This window comes from Hipposideros armiger, unplaced genomic scaffold, assembly GCF_001890085.2.
Source record: "Hipposideros armiger isolate ML-2016 unplaced genomic scaffold, ASM189008v1 scaffold_424, whole genome shotgun sequence".
NCBI lineage: Eukaryota > Metazoa > Chordata > Mammalia > Chiroptera > Hipposideridae > Hipposideros > Hipposideros armiger.
This window is the reverse complement of record NW_017731774.1, coordinates 1,496,061-1,511,195: the sequence shown is the minus strand read 5'-3', so window position 1 is coordinate 1,511,195 and position 15,135 is coordinate 1,496,061. Positions and strand designations below refer to the sequence as shown.

The window sequence follows — 15,135 nt, the reverse complement described above, 5'->3', positions numbered from 1 at the left end:
TCTTCATTTGTTTAAAGGTCATTCTTCTTCTCTTCTGAAATTCCAGCTTGTGTCTTTTTGCCCACTTTTCTATTAGGGTATCTTTTCCACATTGGTTTGGATGAGTTTTTTTATATATTCTGAATACTTGTCCTGTCTTGGATATGTGTGTTACAAGTATCTTTTCTTAGTTCGTGGCTTGTCCTTTTACTTCATTTGTGATGCTTTGGAAAAACAGAAATTCTTGCTTATTTTTCATGTTATCTTTATGATGCCATCCACTGCTGATAGCTGCTTTATCCTCTGAGAAACAGCCATCACTCTTGGCAGGCTCATCTCTGATGCCCAGGAAGCCAACACAAGCAAACATAAGTAGGATTTCCCACAGAAACCTACTTTTAAAATATTGCTGACTCTCAGATCAGTACGTCAGCCCACAGCACAACTGACAATTCAGATTTTTCACTGAAAGCAGCTCCCAGCTCTGACCCAAACCAAGCCAGTCCACAGTTAGCACGTCCGGTCAAGAAGTTCTTAATTTTAATGTGGCAGGATTTCAGTGTTTTCTTTTAAGTTTAGCTAGAAAAATATTCTATATTTTCTGCTGCATGTTTCATAAGTTTACCTTCCTTAATTAAGCCCTTAATTTATCTGGACTTTAGTGTCTGTGGTGTGAGGAAAGGATCCAACATCCTTTTATATTTCTGGTACTGCACAGTGTTTTCATGAGAATGAAAAGGAATATAAGCATCCTCCTTGCACAGCTCTGGGCACATGGAGGGGTGCTCTGTAAAAGCTGTTGCTACTTTAACCTGGTTTTCATTTGATTGGTGTGGCTCTTCATGAAATCATTAGCGTGTGCATTTTACAAAAAGCAATTGAGGCAGGTTTGCATTGGTTAAGAAACCAACATGAAACTGCCCTTCCCCCCAAACTCTCCCCTAGTGTTGTCAGAAGCTTAATCTGTAAGTGTAAGCAAAGTGTAAATCATAATCAATGAATTGATTGACTTGAGCATTTATTTTATTTTGGACGTGGCCGATGATTCAGAATTTCTCTGGCGTCTTTCCCAATACCTACTCCCTTGGCGCTGAATAATCAGATAGCCTTTAATTATAAGATTAATCTTGTTCCTTTCGAATTTGCTTATTCGGCTCGATATTGCCACAAATGTACGTCTACGTACATCAAGATAGGTGGTGTTGGTGGTAGGCTGCTTCAGGCACGATGCTAGGCGTTCTCTTTACGTTAATTCCTGTTTGAATGACTTGGACCAGATTGTATATGCTGCATAGAAAACTTGCTTTGGGGGCCCTTTTCCAGTTTCTTGGCCATGCTTTAGTGGAAAGGAAAGGCAGAGAAATACTTCTTGGAAAATTAAAACTGCTTAGCCACACTCCTGGGGCTCATTGAGTGCACACAATAAAATCTGGAAAGTAAAACATGAACCTTTATAAAGTGAGCATAAAAGGCACCATAAAAATTGGAAGAATGTTGTCAGTTATATGGCTGAGGATGACTGCCCATTTATTGTTCAAGTGCGGTCACGGAGATTCACTCCGAGGCTGCGGGGCTCCTGGGCAGAAGGAATGGAGTCCTGCTGGCTGCTGTTGGTAACAGTGAACAATCAATCCGGTACCGGGGACGTGAGTCTCCAGCCTGGGCTGTAAAATCACCCTGGGTGCTCAGGGCTTTTCAGAGGTGCTCAGCCACCTCGTGGGGATGAATTCGTTAACTTCCTGGACAGTTTCCAGGGAGGTGGAAGGATGGTGAGAATCATAATGAAGAAGGGCCCCTCTTTCTTTCCCTACCTATATGTTGTTCTCATGTGCTTCCGGAATGGCTTCTGGAGCAGATGTTCATTGTGGTCTGCCTGCATCCCCTTTACTGGACCAGTGCACCCCAAGTGTGGCCACTGCAGGGTTAGCTGCTAACAACTCATACCTGTCTCCCTGACTGGAAGTTTCTGCCTTGCCAGATAAGAGCCTGCTGGCCTGGAGATGACTGGGAGGCAACACCTCATCCTCCCACCTGGGGTGGCCTGGACCCCGTGACTGACTGACCTCACTGACTGATGTCAGTGATTGGGGGTATCCAACCCAGCCCTTTGCCTCCAGGCAGCACAAAGTCCATAGTGCAGCTCACTCCAGAGCTCTCTGTGGGATCAGATTGAGGCTGGACTTGTCTCCACTCCCATTGTTGCCTTTCCCAAGCAGCTGCCCTCACTTTCTTACAAGTTCCTCTTCAGAGCACTTACTTCCTCAAGCGCTCACGGGCTCAGGAATCCCCACATCGGGCTCTTCTAGGGAACATGGCCCAAGACAGACGCTTCCTCTGTTTCTCTTCTCTTGCCTATCACACTGGCTCAGGGTGTGGAATGTGTACATCTGCATCTTCCCTGCCCTGTTAGGTTCTTTCGAGGGCTGGTTTCTTGTATTGTTCACTGCTTGACTTCCACCAAACCTCCTAACACGTGCTCCAAGTACATGCTCAGTGCTTGTCAAAAGGATGACTGAATGAGGGAAAGGGGCATATGCAGAGGCTGGGAAGGGCCGGGAGGTGATTTCTAATGTTGGCGTAGGATCTGGCCTTGGCAATTTGGACAGCTACGCACAAGTAAGCAGTGGACAGCACATGGTTCTTCCCTTGTGAGGAAGACAGCATGCGTATTTCTCATTCTCAGAGACGTCGAAGCTGCCATGGGCAGGTGAACTGGGTGGAGGAAGGTGCCTGAAGCTTTGGTGCTGTGGACAGTTGTGGCTCTGCCTAGATTCCTAACTGCCGCATTCTGCTGATGGGATCCTGTTTTCTGTATCTCACCCCACTCACCCTCACCCCTCAATCATTGCTTGCCTCCCGCATTTCTTGTCTTGCAAGGCTAGATGGCTCTGACATCCATCAAGTTGCTGGAGCCAGAAATTTTGTGACTCATTCTGAAACCTGCTCAGTCTCATTCTCTCTCTAACATCGAACCACTCACTGAGCTCTAACTAACTGCTTCCCTCACCTGCTCTTCCCCACCCTTTACCTTTGTTCAGATGTTCCCTCCTCTGGCCTGGACACCCATAACTGTCCTCTTACTGGCCTCCCCAAGCCCGAGCTCCTCCTCTTCTAGTCCATCTTCAACACCATCTCCATTCTTGTATATTAGTCTCTATTTTATTTTTAATAATATTTTTGTTATAGTATTTTCAAAATATATTTTTATTTTAATAAATTATTTACATTTTTTAAAAATGGGGACCTTCCCAAAGCATATGTAATCCATAAAGCTCTCAGGCAATTTCCTATGACCTGAAATCAAATCCATGCTCTACTAAAATGGTACCCAACGCCCAGCCCCAATGTCTTCCCTCATCTTGTACTTTCTATTCCCATCCCTCAGCAGGGCAGATGCTGCATCCTTTGATAAAGGCTTCTGGTGTCACCCCCTGAGGGCTTGTGTGCTGCTCCCAGGCAGGTGCTATTACCATTGTACCCTGCCTAGCCTTCTGTCATCACACTTTTTATATGGCAGCTCCTCCCATCTGCCCGTGATGGCTGAGGCAGTGTCTTACTCATCCTGTGTCAATAGTACGAAGCCTAATATTTTGTACACGTTAGGCATTTGGAAGCTCTGGTCCAGATGGTGTTTCCTGAGCATGTGACTCTCGGGACCTATAGTCGCTGCATGGTAGTTGAGGACTGTAACTTTGGACCTGTGGTGGGAATTTGACACCTAGTTGACTGATGAGGGAGGGAAGTTTAGGGAATCCTCTCTTCCCAAGGTGACCCCTGAGTCTCCTTTGTTAGTGTGGCTTGTTCCTGTTTTCATGTGAAGCAATCATATTGGCGGGAGGTCTCAAAGTCAGTGTTACAGGCAGGATTTTTTTTTTTAATCACCATTTGGCTTCTATATCTGTTTGTTGGTAAAGTTGGTAGAGTGTGGACCTGCCTTTTCTACAAAAACACAGGTACTGAATCTTTCTTACATGAATATGTTCTAGGTATTAGAATTACCTCTTCGTCTGTTCAAGCTTGGGTAAAAAAGTCAATGGGAAAATATGGGAATGTGGGCAGCCATCATGAAGATGGAAGGTTTATATAAATCTTTCTCTCCACATGTCTATATGTGAGTCTAGTAGTGCTTTAGCAGGTTTGCTAGTTTAAAATATGGACTGTCATTTGAAACATTGATGTTTTCATAGCTATCTAGCACTTCAGATCATCTAGCCTGCTCACATCCTTTAATAGAAAATTGTTACCATACAGTCTACTAGTTTGGAAGCATTTCTTTTTATAGTATACTATTCTGTAATTATTTTATTTGTAATAATATTTTTGTTATAATATTTTAAGAAGCTATTTTTATTTTAATAAATTATTTACATAAAAAGTAGCTGTTTAACATTGCTGGTAGCAATGCAGATTGGTATGACTTTCATGGAAGACAGATGTATAACCTTTATCAACAAACAGCCTCAAGGATGTAATGTTGTTTGACCCAGTGATTCTACTTATAGTAATATATGATATATAAAGTAAGCAGGGAGTACACAAGAAAGAATGCATGAAGATTTTCATTGCTATATTATTTATGACTGTGAAGAATAGGGAACAGCCTAAACAGGGGAATGGTTAAGAAAGTTATGCTATATCCACATGATGAAATATTATTCAGATATTAAGAGATATTTTTGAAGACTATTTAATGACAGTGGAGTTATTGCTCTTGATACAATACTAAGTGGAAAAAAGCTGGTTTAGTTAAAATATCCATGCCTGTTGCTATGTATATATGTAACTAGACAGTAAGATTTTAAGAGACTATTACAAAATATTAACAATGGCTTTCTTTGGGTGGTGAAATTATTTTTCACATTTTTCACAATGAACATATATTACTTTGATAATCAGGAAAAAAAATCAAGTTTGTTTTTCTTTTAAACTAGTGAATGTACTTTATCAAAAGCTGTGTTATATGACCCAGCAGTTCTAGTCCTAGGGATATGCCCAAAAGAATTGAAAAGATACTTGTGTGCCAGTCAGTGTTCCTTGCAGCATTATTCACAAGAGCCCAAAAGTGGAAACAACCCAGGTGTCCATCAACAGATGACTGGATAAACAAAATGTGGTCTATCATACAATGGGATATTATTCATCATAAAAAGGAATGAAGTCCTGATACATGCTACAACATAGATGAACCTTGAAAATATTATGCTAAGGCAAATAAACCAGTCACAAAAGAAAAAATATTATATGATTCCACTTACACAAAATTCGTAAAGACAAAGTAGATTAGAGGCTACCACGGGTTGGGGAGAGGGAGACTGGAGAATCATTGCCAATGGTTACAAAGTTTGTTTGGAGTGATAAAAAGTTTTGGAAATAGATAGTAGTGTTGGTTACATGACATTGTGAATGTAACTAATGCCACTGAATTGTACACCTAAAAGTGGTTAAATGGCAAATATTTTTTGTATGTATGTTACCACAATAAAAAAATTCAAAGCAAGACAAAGCTGTGTGTTAGCCAGTTGTACTATGTGTTTGATTTTCTGCACGCTGTGTAATACACAGTACTTTTTTGCTTTGAATGGCAGTGCTGTCATTTTTGGGTTCATTTATCTCAATTTTTGCTTTTCACTTTTACTTCACATATTTGCCTGTGACGTATGTATGTTATTTTGAAGGTTTTGGATGCCAGGCTAAGATATTGATAATGGAGCAGGGGGTTAATGAGGCATCCAGGAAGGTTTAAAATAATTTATAAAAGTAAATGTGTCACTTTTAATATTCACCGAGTTCTTGACTGGGAGGAGGAGGAAGAAAGAGAAACTTTGGCGATAACCAGCAGCCGATAAGAGTTCTGGAATATTCAAAAGTATTCAGGCAAAAACAGGTAGCACTTGCAGAAATACAGCCAGCATCTTCTTGCTTTGGGAATTCATTTGGCAGCAATAAGTGCCAAAGGAAGATCTTTACTTATATTCTCTGCTTCCTGATATTTAAGGAATTCATATCACTTGCAATTTAACACTAGTCTATTATCTTTCCGTTACAAAGGACAGGTGGTGCCCCTCTGAGAAGTGAAAGATGGTGGGTGGCTGAAACTGCTTCTCTTAAAGTTAACTTCTTAGCAATCCATCTAAAAATAACTATGGAAAGTAAGAAATTGGGGTCAGCAGGGATATTGGCAACGGGCAAGCTGCCAGATCCCTCTCGGGGGAGTTTGAGGTGTCTAGACTGGATGCTTTTGAACTCGTGGAACATTTCCAGATCATTGTTTGATTCTTAGCTGCTTCTGCTAGAATTTACACAGTTCAGAGAAGTTTTTTTGACCAACTCTCAGCTTTCCTTAAATCAACTGAAAAGTGACCACTTTTATATTCATTCATTCTCTTTGCTCAGCAGGCCTTCCCTTTGATTTACTTATTTACCCAAGATGACTTCCATTTTCCTTTTATCTTGACTTTTGGAGTTAAGAGGTAGCCCAGACGGTTTGTCTTACTTTTCCTTTTTGTTTGCAGCAGATCTCGATACAATACAGTCTCCTATGTGTATGTAGCCACTGAAGCATTAAATATAAAATATTTACCTTTTTTCTTTTGAAGTTATTTTTCCTTAAATACTGATATTGCAAGTTCCGTGCCTCTGTGTTTAACTTGAAGAGGAAACATTTTTTTGAGTATTTCAGTCACCCATATTGAACAAACGTTAATTGAATCCTTGTCATCCTCAATTCCTGGCACACCCAGCAGCAGATAGCTCTCAGGCCCTGTCCTCAGGGAGTTTACGTTCTGGTGAGGTTGATGGACAGGAAAATGTCAGAGTCAAAGGGGTTGTGCTAGCAGTAAATGCAGGGAATTGCAGGAGCCCTAGGGAGATACCTAATCCAATGTTAGGGCATTGGGAGGACTTCCTGGAGTAGGTGGCATCCACATTGAGTCTTGAAAGACAGTAGAAGTTGGCCATATCAAGGAGCTTGGGTTGTCCAAGCAGAGGTGGCCAGAGGTGAAAGAGGGCATCATCTATTTGGGAAAATATAAGAATTTCAGTGTGGGAGAGGTGTACTGCATAAGGGAAGGTGAGGGAAGAAGGGGTGAGAGTGGACAATGAAGAGGTAGGTAGGTATGACATTCTAAAGGCCTTTGTCATGAGGTTAGGGGGCTCTCAGAAAAAAAAGTTTAGGCACGGAAATAGCTTGATTGGATTTTAATTTTAGCAAGCTTACTCTAGTTGGCTTTCACTACCAACCAACCAATCAATTTGAGGTAAAATTACATACAGTAAAATGGCCAGATCTTAGTCCATGGCCAGTTTGGTTGATGAGTTTTGGTAACTGTGTACACTCCTATTACCACCACCCGAAACCAGATACAGAACGTCTTCATTACCCCAGAACGTTCCCTGGTGTCCCTGTCCATTCACTTATCCCATTATAGCCACTTTCTGACTTTGATCTTCAGTTCTGTCTTTCTTGGATTTCATGTAAATGGTGCTGTCTTGTATCTGGCTTTTTTCAGTCAACATATTTTGAAACTCATCCACATATTTGCATTTGTAAGCAGTAGCTCCTTTTTTTTTTTTTCCTGAGTTGCCCATTGTATGCATGAACCATCGTTTGTTTATCCATTCTTCCATTAATGGACATGTGGGCTATTTTTAGGGTTTGGCCTTGATGAATAAAGATGGTATAAATATTCTTATACAAGTCTTTTTGTGGATGTATATTTTCATTTCTCTTGGATAAGTAATAGTGGGATTGCTAGGTCTGGCTGTTTTTTTAAAGACTATGTTGGAGCTGAAGGGCTTGGTACAGGGAGACCATGGTGTACAATCCAAATGAGTGATGATCAAAGTGTTCTGATATAAGGTAATTTAATACTGGAGGTGGATAGGAGTGAAAAAAATCCCTTCATTGAGGAAGTTGAATTGACAGGATAGGTTATGGACAAGATGGAGACAAGAGAAGGTAAAGGAAGGATCACTGGATGTGGGAACGAATGACTGTGATTTCCCTTGAGACAGGGAATGCAGGAGGTGCAGGGTTGGCAGGGATGGAAGCAGGTTTTGTTTGGGAGAGTTGAGTTTGAGATACTCGGAGGCAGGAGAGAGGGTGAGGAGGCAGTGGGATCCAGGCATCTAGAGGTCAGAAGAGAGATGTGGCCTGCAGGTATGGAGCAGGCGGTGGTCACCAGGAGAAGGTGATGGAGGCCATGGGAGTGGAGATCACCAAGGAGGGGAGAAAGCCCCACAGACTGGGCGAAGATATTTATGACACATCATCATCAGCACAGCATGTAATTTCAGAGTGTATTAAAGAGTTATTAAGTATTAAGGAGACAAGGGTAAACAATCCAATAGGAAATGGATAAATGAAAAAATGAGGCTTTTCAGAGAAGAGGAAACAAGAATATCCATTAAACTCATCAAGTTTTGTCCACCTCACTAGTCATCAGAGAAATGCAATTCAACCATAATAACACACTATTCTAGACCCTTTAGATTGGCAAAAACAAAAAGTTCTTAGCAACAAGCGATGGTAAGGATGGGAGGCAATGGGGACTCTCACACACGGCTGATAGGAGAGCAAATGAGTACAACCTCGATAGAAAGTGATTCGTTTTATGCAATAATGGTTAGGAGCATAATCTATAGGAGTAATTCTACTCCTGGGCATATATCCAAGTAGATAAGCCACATATTTGCATCAGAATACATGCACACAAAGGTTTTAGCAGCATTGTTTATATGCACACAAGCGTGGAGATAGCCCAAGTGTCCAATTGACGAATGAATGGATGAATAAATTGTGGTATAGTTATTCAGCAGAGTACTGCGTGGCAGTGAAAATGAATGCATTTGAATAGCACGTACCAACACGGATGAATCGCACAAACATAATGAATGGTGAGGGAAAAAGCAAGGAGCAGAAGATTGTGTATAACATGATGCTCTTTTAAAACAGCTTAACACGAGCAAAGTAGTATTATATATTGTTTAAGGGCCCACCTCAAAACAGTAAACGTTGGGTGAAAATGCCAAATTAGACTGGTGGTTTCCTGTAGGTGTAAGGTAGGGGTGGCTACCAGGGCATCTGTCACCGGGTTGATAATGCTTTGTTTTCTTGAGCTGGTACTGAGGATGTACGTGTTCATTGTGTGTCTCTTGATGCCTTTTTTGCATGGTTGAGTGATTTAAATGGGAGGGAGCTGAGGACAGAGGCTTGGGACCACCAACATGTAAGGCAGTGAGATTTAAAGTGTTTTGACTCGGACCCACAGAAAGAAGTATTTTATATTCCATTTGCCCACACATATTACAAATACAAACAAGAGACAGAGACAAAACTTTCATGAAAGATCTTTATTCCTTCTTAGACAATATACTCTGGTAGTTTCTATTTTCTGTCGTTTCATTTAAAAAGTATGTTGTTCATGACCTTCTAACTCAATGGTTCTCAGCCAGGAATAATGCCAACCTGGCAATGTCTGGAGACATTTTTGATTGTCATGACTGGCACCTAGTGAGTAGATGCCAGGGATGCTGCTAAACATATAATGCACAGGGCATCCCCTCCCCCGACACACACACAACAGAGAATTATACAGTCCAAAATATCAGTAATACGAAGGTTGAGAAACCCTTGAAGACTTACAGTTTGAAAAGCAGAGATATAAAAAGCAGGGGGAAAAGACTGGCGAGGCAGATGTAAGGACGACCAGGAGTGTGTGTGGTCGCAGGAAGTGGAGGAAGGATGTCCCAGAGCAGTAAGGGAAGCGGGCTCTGAAGCGGTTCATGGAGTTTGTGCTGGTGCGCTGGGGACTCGAGCTGGGGGAGTTTCACTGGAGGTGTGTGGAAGAAAACCAGAGTTAGTGGAGTGGGGAGAGATGTCTCAAGAAGCTTGGCTGTGAAGAAAAGAGAAGAATAATGGAGCAGGTCGTGGGTTTGAAGCAGGGTTTTTTGTTTGTTTGTTTTGTTTTTCAAAATGGTAGAGATTTGGCACTTTAACATGATGATGGAGTTGATAGAGAGGAAAGTTGAGGGCATAAGAGAGAGCTGAGTGCAGCCAGAACCTGGGAAGTCAAGAGTGAATTGAGTCCTAAGATGGGAGCATGGTGGCTTGAGGTAGGAGGAAGGATACAGACAGGAGGTGAGTTTGGGGGTGAGCAGGAGGTGGAAGGCATTCTCGCTTCATTGTTTTTGAAGTAGGAGGTGAGGTCATTTTCTGAGAGTGGAGTGGGGGAATGGGGAGGTGAAGTGGAGGAGGTTTGAGATGGCCTTTGAAGGCCTGGGAGAAGAACTGAGCAAGTTTGCTGGGAAGCTCTGAGAGCCTCTTGAGAATGGAGACCATGAACCTGTTGCGACATCAGCTTTAGTGGGTGTGTGGTTTCCTCCTTGGTGTTGAGTGTCCTGGAGAGAGAAACAGAGCAGGTGACAGGTATGAGGATCTGGGCTTGGAATTCGGTTGGGTGAGTGTATATGAGAGTGCAAGGGAGGTGAGGTCACTGGCCAGTGGGCAGTGGATGTCGGATGCAGGAGAAAGGAGGTGAAGACAGAGGACTGGCAGAGAAGAAGAAAATAGAGGTACTGACAAATTGGAGCACCAGGTGAAATGGAAGCAGTTGGTGTACTGGGAGAAGCTGTAAGAAAAACCTGAAGGGGAAGGAGTTTATAGAGGATAAAAGGAAGAGGAGTGAGGAATTTGGAGGTACTGTCAGAGGTGGAGCAATTCTGAGTGGCGATGGGAAAGTCCAGCGTGGACTTTTGCCAGGAAGGCAATAACCCAGAGAAGAAAGTCATGGAATGAGGATAAGGAACTGACTAGGCTTGGTGAACTCGAAGGTCATTCAGAATGACAGACGGACTTGATGACTCAAGGAAGACTTAGCCAGGTGACAAGGTCTTCAGTGAACAGGAGGGGTAGATGGAAGCTTCACCCAAGGGCGAAGGACTTTTATTTTGTCTTGGAGCAATAAGAAGAGGCTGCCATGTGTTTTCATTAAAAGTTCCAGCTTCAGCCAAAACAAGGAGAGAGGTGGGGGTGAGAGGTGGCTCCAAGGGGGTACAGTAGAAAGGTAGTATAAGAAGATGGGGCTCAGGATGGGGATGTGGGTGTAAGATTATGGGAAAGGGTAGCTTGGGGACAGGAAGGGACTTAAGGTTGAAATTGGCAGAGATGCATGATGGGAGTGAGTAGCTCTGTGATTCTCTAGCTCCCCTAGTGGTTGGGAGGATCCAGCCTTCTCTCTGGAAGCAATTTGGGAAGTGTTCTGCTGAACCTAAAATAATGCTGTCCAAATTTTTGACTTGGAGTAAGTTGGCAATGCCTTCTCTTTTGTGAGTGATGACAGCCTCTGAAGATGACGGACAGTCCATGTAGCCAGGAGTTGGCACCAGAAGATCTTTTATGGCATCTGAATATTTCATGATCCTTTGGTTTTCTAGAGGCCTGTCTTCTGGAGAAGTGAATATCTTAAACTGCTTTTTATTTTTTCCCTGTTTTCTAGAAAACAGAAGGATAAGAAGGACCTGTGGGGTGCAGTTCCATTCATTGCCTTCATAAAATGGTGTGATAAGCCATGTCTGGTTCTTTTAAGTCAACAGTCAATAAACCTTCCCTATTATAGAGCATGGAATTCCATTGGGGAATTTACACATTTTCCTTTAATGGCTTAAATGAAGAGTTGCATTTTTTTCATGAAAGTTTTATATATTTGACCTATTATCATTTTTTTTCTTTAGGAAATAAAAATGGCATGTTCTTACTTCCCTTCCAATAAAAAGAAGCATTTTGTTTTTTGGCAAGGAAATACTTATTTGTGCTGTGGAAAGGGATGGCGTATGGAAATGTGAAAAATGTACTCTATCCCCCACCCCTTTTAAGCTATGAAAGTGAATTAAAAGAATGAATATTTTAATGGAACTGAATATGATGAATGGCATTCTTTTGAAAGCTTTAGTATCAGAATGAAAAATTATGTTTTGATTGTTTCCCCTAGATTTTTTTCTAAAAGTATGAACATTTCTCCTAGAAAGTAATACTGGAATCTCTAACAGCATTTAATTAGTAGCAGCCTCCATGAGGTATGAAAGGATGGTGGTTGAAAAGATGGAGTAAAAAATACACAGGAAGGGCTGAGTCAATAAATAATTGCCAAGCCCTGAATTGTTTTGGCAGTAAAATGCAAAAATGGGAGAAGAAAGAAAGAAATTGAAGCCTGAGAAGCTGAACCAAAGGATGAGTGAAACCTTGGATGAGGCTCAGGAGTAGACATTCAAAGGCCAGATTAAAACGTTAGCATGGAGGGAAGTTACATGAAGAAATGACTGCTCTGGACTTGAGAAGGGATGATTAAGAGGAAATGAGGCATGGTCCAACTCATAAAGACATCGAGGGGAAAGAGAAAAGGTTTTTCTCATTGGGATTGTGACTTTACATATATCGGATCCTGATTGCCGAGTTCGTTTATCGCTTCAGTCATTTTATTTCCAGCACCCTTTGTTTAAATGCAACATATTCCCTTTACCTTTCTATGTATGAAAACGCTCATAAGTGTAGATTTTTTTCTTCTTCTTTTAGCTCCCAAAGCAGTATTTCCCCAGAGGTGTGGCACCAAATAGTGTTTCAACAGGTTTTCAAAGGAAATAAGGAATTTTGTGTTCCAATAAGTGTTTAAAAAACTGTGTTTAAAAAAGGTAAACAGGCTTATTTACTGAACAGTTTCTCAGAACCTTTAACATCAAATATGCATTTTGAATATATAAGGTAAGAGGGACGGACTTTTTAAATTGTGAAGCAAACAGTCAATCTCTCTTTTCTGTTTGGAACTCTGGTTTTGCTCTAGGTGGCAATGCACCTAGTTAAAACTCCTCACCTCCCCACACTCCTTTGTGAGATAAGTCAGAGTCTCTGCAGGGTGGGGGCTTCCAGGAAAGCTCTTTATTCCTTGATAAACAGGATGTAAGGAAGCTGGCAAACACTTTTGCCTTTGCCCTTTCCTTCATTTTCCTGCCCTGAAGAGCTGTAGCCAACTTGCAACCAGGAAAACAAAAGCCACATGCTAAGAGCTAAGAGCTGCAAACCAGAAACGTCAGAGGAGCTCTTGATGACTTCCAGCCTTGGACTCTCCATCTTTGGACTGATTTTTCTAGAAGAAAAATAAAGTCCTGTTTGGTTCCACCACTACAGATGAGTTTTTATTACATGCAGGCTGAATGCAGTCCTAACATATGCGAGGATGATGTAGTAAGCAGTAACTGAACTTATTTTATGCATGAAAGCTTCTTTTGTTTTTGCAACTGTGTAGAAGACCCTTTGGGAATGCTGCCCTAAAGAATATGAATAGAAAGATAATCATATATATCCAGCTTTTTAAAAAAAATTATGAATTTTCTGATGTTCTTTGACCATGGAATTAGGGTTTTGAATTTTGGTCTTTTTGTTCTATTCCACCTCTTTTCCTCATATGGGTTCCTTTAAAAAAAAACAACTATAATTTTTATGCCTTTAACCAAAGCACTTTACATAGGCCAGATTTTCAAAAATCAAGATGCTTTTATTAGCCTATTTATGCCTTCTTTACACAATAGAATTGTTCTCAATATTTGTAGGTGAATTGACTCAGATGTACATTTATTTCCATCATAATATCAGACATGGTTAGTTTCTTTTGAATGATTTTATTCTTGACTGTGGCACTTAATGTTTTTTCTGTCTTCTGCACAAAATTAGTGTTGTGTAAAACAACACCAAAATATCCTAGGAAAGCTCTTCATGTGAATGATTTTTGTCAAGTTGGAAAGCTTTTGTAATTTGATTGAATCTTCCGTGATTGCTCTCCTCCTGTAAGTTGGGTTTTCCTAGTTTTTCTTTTTTAATAGTGTTAGGCTCAATTTTCTGATAAAAGAATTTTCAAAACTTGTTTCTTTTAAAGGACATTTCAATTATATTTCAAATCTCCAGTATAGTATAAAGTCAGGATTTTGAAGTTGAAGGGGACCTCAGCAAATGAGTCTAACTTCTTGATTCTGCAGCTAAGGGGAAGTTACCTAAGGCTTCAATGTTGAACCAAATGATGGCTGAAGTGGGGCTCCATCTCATGAATCCAGCTCACCCGGGTGATGGCCTGACAGGAACAATATAGGAAACCGTGTAATTCATTTCACTGATCTGGCCTCAGTTTCTCCATCAGTAAAACTGGAGTAACTTCTCATTTGCCTATCTTGCAGTAAAATCTTTAAACTGTTTTGAGTTGCTTGGAGTTGAATACTTTCCTCGTGTACCATATTTGTTGGAAAATAAGGATATTTAGCTTCAGGAGAGTTTATATTTTAAAAATTCAGGTTTAGTGCAGTACATAAAATTCAATCTTTTCATGTGTATAGTTTGATGAGTTTTGACAAATGTGTATAGTTTGTGAAGTGACCACCACAAATAAGACTGAATATTTCTACCATCCTAAAAAGTAAGAGAAGTGTTGTTTTTTTTTGACTACTATGAAATAATAATACTTTTGGTAGTACAATTGCAATCACTTGCATGCAGATTACCCATAGCAATACTTTTATTATTATTATTATTAATTTTACACCATAGTTATTCAACATTTATGTGCATAAAGACGTGATCACCATGATTGGTCTAGCAACCATCTGACACTGTACCACCCTATCACAATATTATTGATTATATTCCCTATGCTGTGTATTATGTCCCCAGGACTTATTGGTTTTATACCTGGAAATTTGGACCTCTTATTCCCCTTCACCTTTTCCCCCTTTTTAAAATTTGCAATTACAGTTTACATTCAATATTATTTTCTATTAATTTCAGGGGTACAGCATAGTGATTAGACATCCCCATGACTCTTCTGTAGCTACCAATTTGTACTTCTTAATCCCTTTGCCTTTTTCACCATGCCCCCAACCCCCTCCCATCTATCACCCCAACAAATGTAGTACCCATCTGACATCATACGTAGTTATTACAAGTTATTACAATGTTATTGGCTATATTCCTTACCCATAGCAATACTTTTTAAGGACAACACGTTTTTACCGTTTCTACCTCCTTCTTTCATTTCTAGTCTGTGTTTATTCAGGGAAGGCCAACTAATTTTTTTTTTCTAGGTATAATTGACATAATATCTATTATAGTAGTTTCAGGTG

General features: G+C 40.7%; 1 protein-coding gene across 3 annotated transcripts in view; it reads left to right on the top strand.

Annotated features, from left to right (window-relative positions):
• Nucleotides 1–15,135, top strand: part of OSBPL10 (oxysterol binding protein like 10) — a 292,615-nt gene that overhangs the window by 32,114 nt on the left and 245,366 nt on the right. Inside the window, exon 1 of one of the 3 annotated variants that reach the window (XM_019664514.1) lies at nt 10,260–10,551. The exons of the other annotated variants lie outside the window; for them this stretch is intronic. The gene's annotated coding sequence lies outside the window, so the exon portion shown is untranslated. Of the gene's footprint in view, nt 1–10,259; nt 10,552–15,135 lie in introns of those variants that run through there. 3 annotated transcript variants of the gene reach the window in all.